Genomic DNA, 15,217 nt, shown 5'->3' on the forward strand with positions numbered 1-15,217 from the left:
ATCCATTTTGAGAGGCTTTGTGAGATCTTCAGATGAGCAAAACTCAATTGCAATCTCCTTGTCTTTCACCAAATCATGGATGTAGTAAAACTTGATGTCCATGTGCTTGCTGTGACCATGGAACACTAGATTCTTTGTCAATGCAATAACAGACTTGTTGTCACAAAAGATCTTTGTTGGCTCTCTTTGTTGATGTTGCAATTCACCAAGTATTTTCTTCAACCACACTGCTTGTGTGGCACAAACTCCAGCTGCAATATATTCTACTTCTACTATAGAGAGAGCTACCACCTACTGCTGCTTAGATGACCAAAAAAATGTACCACTACTACGTTGAAAGACATAGCCTGAGGTGCTTTTGCGCCTCTTGATATCACCTGCCTAATCACTATTTGTGTATCCAACAAGTTTCGCAGCATTAGCATTAGAATAAAAATTTCCATCACTTAGCGTACTTTTGATGTATCTCAAAATTCACTTTGCAGCTTATAAGTAAGATAGACGTAGAGTCTCCATAAATCTACTAATAAGTCTGACATTGTAAACAATATCTGGCCTTATAGCAGTCAAGTACTGTAGGCTTCCCACAAGTCTTCTAAAGTTATTTGCATCCACCAACTCACCACTGCCATCTTTCACAAGTTTCACTCTTTCCTCCATGGGAGTCAAGTTTGGATTGCATGATTCCATCTTGAATTTTTTCAAAACATCATGAGCATATTCTTTTTGTAAAATAAATATGTCTTCATTTGTCTGCATCACCTCAATGTCAAGAAAATAAGATATCAAACCCACATCTGTCATCTCAAATTGAGCAATCATGGCCTCCCTGAAGCTGGATAATAATTTAGCATTGTTGTCTATAATTAAATCATCCACGTACAAGCAAATAATAATAATATCTCTCTATATGTTAGATTTGATATACAAAGCATGCTCATATGGATATCTATAAAAGTCATTTTGTAAAAGTAAAAATCAATGCATATGGACCACACTCTAGGTGCCTGTTTCAGGCCATATAAAGCTTTCTTCAATCTGTAGACTTTCTCTTCCTCCCCTCTCTCCACATAACCAGGCAGTTGTTCAACGTACACCTCTTCTCAAGTACACCATTCAAAAATACAGACTTCATATCTATTTGTAAAATTTTCAAACAATTTTGTGCGGCAAAAAAAATAATCATGTGCACGGTATCAAGTCTAGCAATTGGAGCAAACACCTCAAAGTAATCAATACTTGATTTTTGTTTGTAGTCTTTGACAACCAACCGTGCTTTGTAGCAGTCCACCTCTCTATTGGGCTTGTACTTTATTTTGTACATCCACTTGACACCAATTGCTTTCTTATCTATAGGGGGTTTGGTGAGCTCCTACGTTTTGTTTTTCTCAATGGCATGAATCTCTTCATCCATTGCTTGAACCCACTACTTACTATTAGCAGCCTTCTCAAAATTGACAGGATCACAATTTGCAACCAAGGCAAAGTATGCAATATCATCGTCATCAGATAAGTAAGTATCAGTATCAACAACATTATCCTACAAACGAGCAGGTAAGCGGCGTTGATGCTGTGAGCGTCTAGTAGGCTCTTCAAAGGCATCCACCATATTGGTTGGTTCATCAACTAGATTTTCAACATATGAATTTTCACCAATGACCACAGGCATATACATAGGATTTTTGTCACGCCCCCGATCCGAAATTATGAATCGAGGATCATGGCAACCACCGCATACTTATGAAGAACTCTCTCCATAAGCATGCAAGGCATCTCATCACGATATCAATGCATCACAGTGGAATAAATTCAAATAATTATTATTCAACTTTAATTCAAGTAATTAAAATCAAATATCTTACGTCCAATAAAATTTTACTAACAATAAAACAATAGGTCTAAGTTCAATGAAGTTGACAATGCTAAATCTCGCCTCTAAAAGCTCTGTCTCAATATTTCTTCCCACGCTCGAAATTAATTATCTGAATCTGAAAAATAGAAAGAAAGGTAATGAGCTAGACAGCCCAGTAAGTAACAAATATCTCAACTAGATATTTTATAATTTTTAAGAATAATATTACAATTAAACATAATAATATATTTCATGCTGATTTAATGCAAATCCAATATTTTCAAATATTCACATATAATATAATAATAAATTCGATTCGATTCAAAACACTCGTAACTCAACAGCCTCGACTATAACCAACGTTTAACCCCCATTGGCGGGGTCCACAGAATACCAGCGCACAACCCCCACTGGCAGGGTCCACAAACACCAGCGCACAACCCCCACTGGCAGGGTCCACTGAGTACCAACGTATAATCCCCATTGACGGGGCCCACTGAAACATAGTTAGGCTGAGAGCATAAATCCGATCTGTATCAATACACTTTGTATCACAATATACCATAATTTTTCACTGAACGTATTCATAATCGACATACCATAATATTTCAAAAGCACTTTTCTTTCAAAACATAATTTCATAAATCATGCATAATTTCAGAGAATAATTATTTATTTTCAGAATAAATATGGAATATCTCGAGAAGATGATTCATTACTTACCTTTTACGGAGCACTGAATGAATGGATCGACTAACTTCTAGGAAATTCTTCAGTGCCTATTATCTAAAATTATATTTTTACATTAATTTTAATTCAAAATTCAATCTAAACAGATCCCAAATCAAAATCTCACTTAAAATCAGACTCTTCCCAAACTCGATCAAAATCATCAAATAAAACCTTCCACTACGCTAATCCTAGAGGAATAACTTTAGAGAGAGAGGAATCCATCAAGAGAGAGAAATAATCTAGAGAGAGAAAATTTTAGAGAGAGAAAGTAGAGAGAGAAAGTCCAATTCTAGAGAGAGAAAGTAAGGGTTCAGACTGAAAGAAGAGAGAAAAGAGAGAGAAACTCTCTCTCTCATTCATTTTTTTTATTTATATATATATATATATATTATTATTTTTTATTTTATTTTTTTCTCTTCTTTTTTTTTTCTCTTTTTTTTTCTTCTTTTCTTCTTCTTTTTTTTTTCTTTCTTTTCTTTTCTTTTTTTTTCTCTTTTTTCTTCTTTTCTTTTCTTTTCTTTTCTTTTCTCTTTTTTTCTTGTTCTTCTCTCGGGCTCCTTCCAGGCCGAACAGGGGACGGCAGTCCCCTCCTTGTGCCGGGCCATTTAGGCCGCGGCCGCCGTGGTGGAGGCCAGCGGCAGAGGGGGGCCACTCCCCCGATTACGGAAGAGCATGGCTGGCGGTCGATTGCGATCGTCGGTGTCAAAAAATCCAAGGGACAAGAGACCGAAACAGAGGTCTCTTTTCCGACCAAAAATCGGCGACTCCCGTCGCCGGCAGCCACGCACAAATGCACGGGAGGAAGGAAAGGAAGAGAGGAAGAAGAGGAAGACTCACCTCGGCCTTCGGTGACCCCACCGGCGGGCAATCACGGCGAGAATCAAAACGGTGTCCGCGGCTCTGATCGGGAAAAACAGGGAGAAAGAGAGAAGAAGGGGGCCGATGTTGGGTTTCTAGGAAAAGGGGGGGCTTCTTATAGAGGGCCCTAGGACTTCGAGAGGTCCTAGGACTCCCAATTTGTCCGGGTCTCGCCGGAGAAGAAGACTCCTATCGGGAGTCTTCTTCCCGATTTTTCCTCTATTTTTTTTCAATGGGCTTGGGTTTTGGGCTATAACATTCTTCACCCCTAAAAAAAATTTCGTCCTCAAAATTTTTCATACCTGTCACCATTGTATTGGAAGCCTGTGCATTCTGTTGAGTAAGCGCATAAACACTTCCCTGGGTTTTAGAAATCTGTCCACCACCCCTATGTTGTACTTCATAAGTTCTTTGGCCAACTTGATTTTCTGTATTTAGCGGGCAGCTAGCAATTTTATGATCCATCTGACCACATTTGAAACAAGTACCTGTATTCCAATGGCAATCCTTGTCTGCATGATTTTTGCCACATCTGGAGAACTGCTCACCATCAATCCGTTGAGTCTTATTATCTATTGCTCCCTTTGCTGATCTTTTGATGTTTTTATTATTCTGCCCTTGTGTATCATTTGATTTTGCTCTCTTTCTTTGCTTTCTTTCTCTTTCTATGCGTTCTTGATTGACTTCTCTTTCAATTATCAGTACTTTATTTACCACATCTGCATAAGTTGTCAATTCATATGGAACCACTTATTTTCGAATCTCAGTTCTCAGTCCCATCTCAAACTTGTGAACACGTTCTTGCTCACCATCCACTAATCTCGGAGCAAATTTTGCTAACTCTATAAATTTTGCTTCATATTCAGTCACACTCATACCCTTTTGCTTCAAATAAATAAACTCTTGCTTTTTCTAGATCCTTATACTCCAAGGATAATACTGATCATAGAATGTAATCCGAAATCTTTCTCAGGTAAGTATTTCGCCGTCTTGTTCATACTTGCGTTGTAGTCGCTGACACCAGTTGTATGCTTCTCCTTGTAGTAAATAAGCTGCATATTGAATCTTTTCTTCATCAAGATACTCTTGGACAGCGAAGGCCTTCTCCATCTCCATTATCCAGTTATCAGCCTCCAAAAGTTCAGTAGTCCCCTTGAAAACTGGAGGTGCAAGCTTTTTAAATTCTGAAATATTGTTCCGTTGTATTGGTTGCTCTCCATGTTGTGGTGGTGGATGCTGATGTTGTTGTGTATCTCGTTGTATCTGCTGTTGTTCAAGCATTTGCTGCTGTATTTGTTGTTGTGCTTGTACCATTCTGATTAGGATCTGCATTAACTGAGCCATATCTGGTTCTTGACGTACTCTCGAAGTACTCCCTTTAGGATCTACGACTCCCTCCTCCTGAGGGGTGCCACTAATCAGATGGGGAGTGCTACCATCCCGTGGTTGTGATGTCTCTCTTGCAATTTCTTGAGTAGTTTTTGTCATTCTACGGGGAGGCATGGTAACCTTGTAGTAGTAAAACCTTATTAGATTCATTTATCTATTTGTTAGGATAGATTTATTATGATGCTCATACTTTAACGTCCCAATATTTTTAATGTTTACCAACCTACACTCATACTATGTCTAATTCTATGTGTCATAATTTATCCACTTATGCTCTGATACCATACTAATTGTCACGCCCCCGATCCGAGATTGTGAATCGAGGATCATGGCAACCGCCGCATACTTATGAAGAACTCTCTCCATAAGCATGCAAGGCATCTCATCACGATATCAATGCATCACAGCTAAATAAATTCAAATAATTATTATTCAACTTTAATTCAAGTAATTAAAATCAAATGTCTTACATCCAATAAAATTTTCCTAACAATAAAATAATAGGTCTAAGTTCAATGAAGTTGACAATGCTAAATCTCGCCTCTAAAAGCTCTATCTCAATATTTCTTCCCACGCTCGAAATTAATTATCTGAATCTGAAAAATAGAAAGAAAGGTAATGAGCTAGACAGCTCAGTAAGTAACAAATATCTCAACTAGATATTTTATAATTTTCAAGAATAATATTACAATTAAACATAAAAAAATATTTCATGCTGATTTAATGCAAATCCAATATTTTTAAATATTTATATATAATATAATAATAAATTCGATTCGATTCAAAACACTCGTAACTCAACAGCCTCGACTATGACCAACGTTTAACCCTCATTGACGGGGTCCACAAAATATCAGTGCACAACCCCCACTGGCAGGGTCCACAAACACCAGCGCACAACCCCCACTGGCAGCGTCTACTGAGTACCAATGTATAATCCCCATTGGCGGGGCCCACGTTCAGTGAAAAATTATGGTATATTATGATACAAAGTGTATTGATACAGATCGAATTTATGCTCTCAGCCTAACTATGTTTCAGTGGACCCCGCCAATGGAGATTATCCGTTGGTACTCAGTGGACCCTGCCAGTGGGGGTTGTGCGCTGGTGTTTGTGGACCCTGCCAGTGGGGGTTGTGCACTGGTATTCTGTGGACCCCGCCAATGGGGGTTAAACATTGGTCATAGTCGAGGCTGTTGAGTTACGAGTATTTTGAATCGAATCGAATTTATTATTATATTATATGTGAATATTTAAAAATATTAGATTTGCATTAAATCAGCATGAAATATATTTTTATGTTTAATTACAATATTATTCTTGAAAATTATAAAATATCTAGTTGAGATATTTGTTACTTACTGGGCTGTCTAGCTCATTACCTTTCTTTCTATTTTTCAGATTCAGATAATTAATTTCGAGCGTAGGAAGAAATATTGAGACAGAGCTTTTAGAGGCGAGATTTAGCATTGTCAACTTCATTGAACTTAGACCTATTGTTTTATTGTTAGTAAAATTTTATTGGATGTAAGACATTTGATTTTAATTACTTGAATTAAAGTTGAATAATAATTATTTGAATTTATTCCACTGTGATGCATTGATATCGTGATGAGATGCCTTGCATACTTATGGAGAGAGTTCTTCATAAGTATGCGGTGGTTGCCATGATCCTCGATTCACAATCTCAGATCGGGGGCGTGACAATTAGTATGGTATCAGAGCATAAGTGGATAAATTATGACACATAGAATTAGACATAGTATGAGTGTAGGTGGGTAAACATTAGAAATATTGGGACGTTAAAGTATGAGCATCATAATAAATCTATCCTAACAAATAGATAAATGAATCTAATAAGATTTTACTACTACAAAGTTATCATGCCTCCCCGTAGAATGACAAGAACTACTCAAGGAATTGCAAGAGAGACATCACAACCACGGGATGGTAGCACTCCCCATCTGATCAGTGGCACCCCTTAGGAGGAGGGAGTCATAGATCCTAATGGGAGTACTTCGAGAGCACGTCAAGAACCAGATATGGCTCAGTTAATGCAGACCCTGATCAGAATGGTACAAGCACAACAACAAATACAGCAGCAAATGCTTGAACAACAGCAGATACAACGAGATACACAACAACATCAGCATCCACCACCACAACATGGAGAGCAACCAATACAACGGAACAATATTTCAGAATTTAAAAAGCTTGCACCTCCAGTTTTCAAGGGGACTACTAAACCTTTGGATGCTGATAACTGGATAATGGAGATGGAGAAGGCATTCGTTGTCCAAGAGTGTCTTGATGAAGAAAAGATTCGATATGCAGCTTATTTACTACAAGGAGAAGCATACAATTGGTGTCAGCAACTACAGCGCAAGTATGAACAAGACGACGAAATACTTATCTGGGAAAGATTTCAGATTGCATTCTATGATCAGTATTTTCCTCGGAGTATAAGGATCTAGAAAGAGCAAGAGTTTATTTATTTGAAGCAAAAGGGTATGAGTGTGACTGAATATAAAGCAAAATTTACAGAGTTAGCAAAATTTGCTCCGAGATTAGTGGATGGTGAGCAAGAACGTGTTCACAAGTTTGAGATGGGACTGAGAACTGAGATTCGAAAACAAGTGGTTCCATATGAATTGACAACTTATGCAGATGTGGTAAATAAAGCACTGATAATTGAAAGAGAAGTCAATCAAGAACGCATGAAAAGAGAAAGAAAGCAAAGAAAGAGAGCAAAATCAAATGATACACAAGGGCAGAATAATAAAAACATCAAAAGATCAGCTAAGGGAGCAATAGATAATAAGACTCAACAGATTGATGGTGAGCAGTGCTCCAGATGTGGCAAAAATCATGCAGACAAGGAGTGCCATTGGAATACAGGTACTTGTTTCAAATGTGGTCAGATGGATCATAAAATTGCTAGCTGCCCGCTAAATACAGGAAATCAAGTTGGCCAAAGAACTTATGAAGGACAACATAGTGGTGGTGGACAGATTTCTAAAATTCAGAGAAGAGTTTATGCACTTACTCAACAGAATGCACAGGCTTCCAATACAATGGTGACATGTATGAAAAATTTCGAGAACGAAATTTTTTTTTAGGGGTGAAGAATGTTATAGCCCAAAACCCAAGCCCATTAAAAAAAATAGAGGAAAAATCAGGAAGAAGACTCCCATCGGGAGTCTTCTTCCTCTCCGGCGAGACCCGGACAAATTGGGAGTCCTAGGACCTCTCGAAGTCCTAGGGCCCTCTATAAGAAGCCCCCCCTTTTCCTAGAAACCCAACATCGGCCCCCTTCTTCTCTCTTTCTCCCTGTTTTTTCCGATCGGAGCCGCGGACACCGTTTTGATTCTCGCCGTGATTGCCCCCCGGTGGGGTCATCGGAGGCCGAGGTGAGTCTTCCTCTTCTTCCTCTCTTCCTTTTCTTCCTCCCGTGCATTTGTGCGCTGCTGCCGGCGACGGGAGTCACCGATTTTTGGTCGGAAAAGAGACCTCTGTTTCGATCTCTTTTTCCTTGGATTTTTCGGTGCCGGCGATCGCAATCGACCGCCGGCCATGCTCCTCCGTAACCGGGGGAGTGGCCCCCCTCTGCCGCCGGCCTCCGCCGCGGCGGCCGCGGCCTGAACGGCCCGGCACAAGGAGGGGACTGCCGTCCCCTGTTCGGCCTGGATGGAGCCCGAGAGAAGAAGAAGAAAAAAAGAGAAAAGAAAAGAAAAGAAAAGAAAAGAAAAAGAAGAAAAAAGAGAAAATAAAAAGAAAAGAATAGAAAAAAAAAGAAGAAAAAGAAGAAAAAAAAGAGAAAAAAAAGGAAGAGAAAAGAAAATAAAATAAAAAATAATATATATATATATATATATAAATGAATGAGAGAGAGAGTTTCTCTCTCTTCTCTCTCTTCTTTCAGTCTGAACCCTTACTTTCTCTCTCTGGAATTGAACTTTCTCTCTCTACTTTCTCCCTCTAAAATTTTCTCTCTCTAGATTGTTTCTCTTCTTGATGGATTCCTCTCTCTCTAAAGTTATTCCTCTAGGATTAGCGTAGTGGAAGGTTTCATTTGATGATTTTGATCGAGTTTAGGGAAGAGTCTGATTTTAAGTGAGGTTTTGATTTGGGATCTGTTTAGATTGAATTTTGAATTAAAATTAATATAAAAATATAATTTTGGATAATAGGCACTGAAGAATTTTCTAGAAGTTAGTCGATCCATTCATTCAGTGCTCCGTGAAAGGTAAGTAATGAATCATCTTCTCGAGATATTTCATATTTATTCTGAAAATAAATAATTATTCTCTGAAATTATGCATGATTTATGAAATTATGTTTTGAAAGAAAAGTGCTTTTGAAATATTATGGTATGTCGATTATGAACACGTTCAGTGAAAAATTATGGTATATTATGATACAAAGTGTATTGATACAGATCGGATTTATGCTCTCAGCCTAACTATGTTTCAGTGGGCCCTGCCAATGGGGATTATACGTTGGTACTCAGTGGACCCTGCCAGTGGGAGTTGTGCGCTGGTATTCTGTGGACCCCGCCAATGGGGGTTAAACGTTGGTCATAGTCGAGGCTGTTGAGTTACGAGTGTTTTGAATCGAATCGAATTTATTATTATATTATATGTGAATATTTGAAAATATTGGATTTGTATTAAATCAGTATGAAATATATTTTTATGTTTAATTACAATATTATTCTTGAAAATTATAAAATATCTAGTTGAGATATTTGTTACTTATTGGGCTGTCTAGCTCATTACCTTTCTTTCTATTTTTCAGATTCAGATAATTAATTTCGAGCGCGAGAAGAAATATTGAGACAGAGCTTTTAGAGGCGAGATTTAGCATTGTCAACTTCATTGAACTTAGACCTATTATTTTATTGTTAGTAAAATTTTATTGGATGTAAGACATTTGATTTTAATTAGTTGAATTAAAGTTGAATAATAATTATTTGAATTTATTCCGCTGTGATGCATTGATATCGTGATGAGATGCCTTGCATGCTTATGGAGAGAGTTCTTTATAAGTATGCGGCGGTTGCCATGATCCTTGATTCACAATCTCAGGTCAGGGGCGTGATAATTTTTCTCCTTCACTGACCAATCCCAAACACCTTCATCAAAAGTGACATCCCTATTGACAACTACTTTTCTAATTTTAGGATTATACAATTTGTACCCTTTGGTTTTATGATTGTAACTAATAAAGATACACTTTTCTGCTTTTTTATCAACTTCTTTCTCAACTCATCAGGTACATGTGCGTAGGTAATGTACCCAAACACCCTTAAATGTCCAATATTTGGTTTTTGCCGACACCAAGCTTCTTGAGGAGCCTCGCCATAGATACTTCTAGTGGGACACCTGTTCAAGATATACACTATACAAGCAATTGCCTCTGTTCAAAAATTTTTTGGCAAATTTTTAGCAGACAGCATACAACGAACCATATTTGTAATAATTTTATTTTTTCTCTCAGCTATACCATTCTGTTATGGAGTATATCTAGCAGCCAATTGATGCTTAATGCCATGTTTTTCAAAAAAATCATCACAAACAGTATATTTAGTGCCCCTACCAGTTCTCAAGATTTTAACATAAAACCCACTTTGTTTCTCAACATATGTCATAAAATTTTTCAATGCACCATAAACCTTAGATTTATGCTTCAAAAAATAAATCCATATTTTTCCACTAAAATCATCAATGAAGATAATAATTTACCTGTTATCAGAATGTGATGGAACTTTCATTGAACACAAATCAGAATGCACAAGTTCTACAGGTCTAGTTGCCCTCTATGATTTTCCTTTAGGAAAAGCATTCCTATGCTTCTTTCCGAAAACACAAGTTTCACAAACTTTCTCAGGTACATTTACTGATGGCATACCCAAAACATATTTTCTAGCTGCAAGAAATTTCATACTTGCCCAATTCAAGTGCCCAAGGCGCATATGCCACAATCAATTATCATCAACAATAATAGAGGCATGACAAGAAAAGTTACCAAGATTCAAATTCAGTAGAAATTTACGATTCTCAGACATCTTCACCTTTGCTATCACCCCCTTTCTCTTTGTCACTGATAACACACCCTATGGGTGTGTTTGGTGACACTTTTTGATTTTTGATCCTTCAAATGTATTTTTTATTTTTTTTGATTTTTACTATTGAGCAAAAATAAAAAAGCAAAAAGTATGTTTGATAACTACGTTGCTATAAAGCAAAAAGCAACATTTGGAGATGGCAGATAAAGAGATCGACGAGGGAGAAGGTTTGAAAAGGGAGGAAGAAGGGGGTAGAGAGGTGAAGAGCTCGACGAGGGAGAAGGGTTCGGGCTCTTTACTTTTTGGTTTGATATTTTAGACGTAGAAAAGCAAAAAAAGCAGAAAAGCAAGTTTTGAAAAGCAAAAAATTTTTACTTTGCATATAAAGTAATTATTTTGATTTTTGTGTTTTGCTTTTCACGGTGTTACCAAACATTGCTTTTTGATTTTTATTTTTTAAAAATTAAAAAATTAAAAAATATTTTTTTAATGGCTAACCAAATGCACCCTTCCTTGTTGAAAAGCAAATCATAACCCTTCTATGCAAGCTGTCCAACACTCCACAAATTTTGACAAATATTGGGTGAGTAGAAAACCTCAGAAATATAATTATGAGACCCATCCTTCAATTTAGGATGCATTTGGTTACAATTTTTGATTTTTAAAAAACATTTTTTATTTTTTTGATTTTTGCTATTGAGTAAAAGCAAACAAGTAAAAAATATGTTTAATAATTATATTGCTATAAAGCAAAAAGCAATATTTGAGAACGGTAGGTGAAGAGCTTGACGAGGGAGAAAGGTTCAAAAAGAGAGAGAAGGAGGTGGGGAGATGAAAAGCTCGACGAGGGAGAAGGGTTCGGGTTCTTTACTTTTTGGTTTGGTATTTTAGATGTGGAGAATAGAAAAAAGTAGAAAAGCAAGTTTTGGAAAGTAAAAAATTTTTGGTTTGCATATAAAGCAATTATTTTGATTATTTTGATTTTGATTTTTTACTTTTCATGATATTACCAAATATTACTTTTTGATTTTTATTTTTTAAAAATTAAAAAATAAAAAAATTATTTTTTTAATGACTAACCAAACGCATCCTTAATGATAATTTTTTGTTTGCCAAAAACAGGGATTCTTGTATTATCTCCAATTTTTACAGTAGTGCAGAAGGACTCATCAAGCTCACAAAATAATTGTTTCTTACCAGTCAGATGGTTACTACTACCTGTGTCTAGCAACCAATGTCTGTCATCTGAATCTACTGCTTCCTGACTGACCAACATGAGTGTCTCTGTGTGATCAGCATTATTCTCCACAACCTTGGCATAATTATGTCACGCCCCTGACCCGAGATTGTGAATCGAGGGTCGCGGCAACCGCCGCATGCTTATGAAGAACTCTCTCCATAAGCATGCAAGGCATCTCATCACGATATCAATGCATCACAGCGGAATAAATTCAAATAATTATTATTCAACTGTAATTCAAGTAATTTAATCAAATGTCTTACATCCAATAAAATTTTTGCTAACAATAAAATAATAGATCTAAGTTCAATTAAAGTTGACAATGCTAATCTCGCTTCTAAAAGCTCTGTCCCAATATTTCGTCCCACGCTCGATATTAATTATCTGAATCTGAAAAAATAGAAAGAAAGGTAATGAGCTAGACAGCCCAGTAAGTAACAAATATCTCAACTAGATAATTCAGATATTATATAATTTTCAAGAATAATACTGCAAATAAACATAAAAGTATATTTCATGCTGATTTAAAACAAATCAAATATTTTCAAATATTCACATATAATGTAATCATAAATTCGATTCGATTCAAAACACTCGTAACTCAACAGCCTTGACTATGACCAACGTTTAACCCCCATTGGCGGAGTCTATATGATACCAGCGCACAACCCCCACTGGCAGGGTCCACAAACACCAGCGCACAATCCCCACTGACAGGGTCCACAAATACCAGCGCACAATCCCCACTGGTAGCGTCCACTGAGTACCAACGTATAATCTCCATTGGCGGGGCCCACTGAAACATAGTTAGGCTGAGAGCATAAATTCGATCTGTATCAAAACACTTGTATCATAATATATCATAATTTTTCACTGAACATGTGCATAAATTGACATACCATAATATTTCAAAAGCACTTTTCTTTCAAAACATAATTTCATAAATCATACATAATTTCAGAGAATAATTATTTATTTTCAGAATAAATATGGAATATCTCGAGAAGATGATTCATTACTTACCTTTCACGGAGCACTGAATGAACAGATCGACTAACTTCTAGGTGATTCTTCCGTGCCTATTATTCAAAATTATATTTTTACATTAATTTTAATTTAAAATTAAATCTAAACAAATCCCAATTCAAAACCTCACTTAAAATCGACTCTTTCCTAAACTCGATCAAAATCATCAGATGAGACCTCCCACTACGCTAATCCTAGAAGGATAACTTTAGAGAGAGAAATCCATCAAGAGAGAGAGAAATAAGCTAGAGAGAGAAAATTCTAGAGAGTAAAAGTAGAGAGAGAAAGTCAGGGTTCAAACTGAGAGAAGAGAGAGAAGAGAGAAAAACTCTCTCTCTCATCAATTTTAATTTTTATTTATTTATTTATTTATTTATTTGTTCATACATATATATATATATATTTATTATTATTATTATTATTATTATTTTTCTTTTCTTTTCTTTTTCTTCTTTTTCTTTTTCTTTTTTTCTTTCCTTTTCTTTTTCTCTTTTTCTTTCTTTCTCTTTTCTTTTTTTTTCTTCTTTTTCTTCTTTTCTTCTTTTTCTTCTTTTCTTCTTTTTCTTCTTTTCCTCTTTTTCTTGGTTCTTCCCGTGCCGGAACAGGGGACCCTTGGTCCTCCGGCCTTGATCGGCTGTTCAGGCCGCGGCCACCACGGCGGAGGCCGACGGCCGATGGGGGCCACTCCCCCGGTCACGGAGGAGCGTGGCCGGCGATCAATTTCGATCGCCGGCACCGGAAAAGTTCACGGGAAAGAGACCAAAAACAGAGTCTCTTTCCCGACTGTAGATCGGCGACACTCGTCGCCGGCAGCCGCGCACAGGAGCATGGGAGGAAGGAGAGGAAAGAGGGGAAGAAGAAGGAGACTCACCTCGGCCTCCGGTGACCTCACCGGCGAGAAATCACGGCGAGAAACCAACAGTGCCCGCGGCTCTACTTCGGGAAAATCGGAGAGAAAGAGAGGGAGAAGAGGCCGATGGTCGATCTCAAGGGGGAGGGGGTATTCTTATAGAAAATCCTAGGACTTCGAGGGGTCTTAGGAGTCCGATTTTGCCTGGGTTTGCCGGAGAAGAAGACTCCTATCGAAAGTCTTCTTTCCGATTTGATCCCCTGTTTTTTTTTTTTTTTTTTTTTTTTGGGCTATAACATTATCTCTATTGTTATTCCTTCTTGCATGACATTCTCTGTTGTAGTGGCCAAATTTTCCACAATTATGATATTGAATGTGGGATTTGCACTCTCTTTGGTAGTGCCCATATTTCTCGCGCTTGTGGCACTGAATCTTAGATTTATCATTCTTTTCTTGATTTTGGTGGCCTGCATTATTCCCCCATCCTTATTGTCGATTTGATCTGAAATTTCTGCCTCCTCTTCCTTTGTAGTTTTGACCCCTCTGACTTGAAGATTCACCTTTGTCTCCCTTCAAATTAATTTGAGCCTTTAGTGCTTTCTCAATTGAAGCTGTTTTTCCTTTCTTCTCATTCAAGCGATGTTCATGCGCTTCCAATTTTCCTTGCAACTCATCAACAGTCATGATACTGATATCTTGTGACTCTTCAATTACTGCTACAACATGCTCAAATCGATCTGTCAACGTTCTAATAATTTTCTCCATGATGTGATTTTCTGATATCTCTTCACCGTTTGCCTTTATATCATTGACAAGTTTCTGAATCCGCAAAATATAATCTGCAACACTCACGTTGTTGTCTTGTTCGAGCAATTCATATTGTCTTCTCAACGTCTCTAATCGCATCCTTTTAACTGGTATTTTTTCTTGATGGGATTTGAGCAAAATATTCCAAGCTTCGCGTGCAGATCGCAGACCACGCAGCTTCTGACGAACGTTTCCTTCAAGACAACCTCGAAGGATGTATAAAACAAAATTATTCTTGGAACGTAGACTCTTCAATTCCTTTCTTTGCGCATCAGTCAAAACTGTGGTTTCTGCTGGCTCCATGAAATCTTTTTCTACCGCGATCCAAGCCTCTTTGTATCTGAAGTAATTCTCTATACGTTCTTGCCACTCTTCAAAACTATTTTTACCATCAAA

Source organism: Elaeis guineensis, chromosome 6, assembly GCF_000442705.2.
Source record: "Elaeis guineensis isolate ETL-2024a chromosome 6, EG11, whole genome shotgun sequence".
Classification (NCBI taxonomy): Eukaryota; Viridiplantae; Streptophyta; class Magnoliopsida; order Arecales; family Arecaceae; genus Elaeis; species Elaeis guineensis.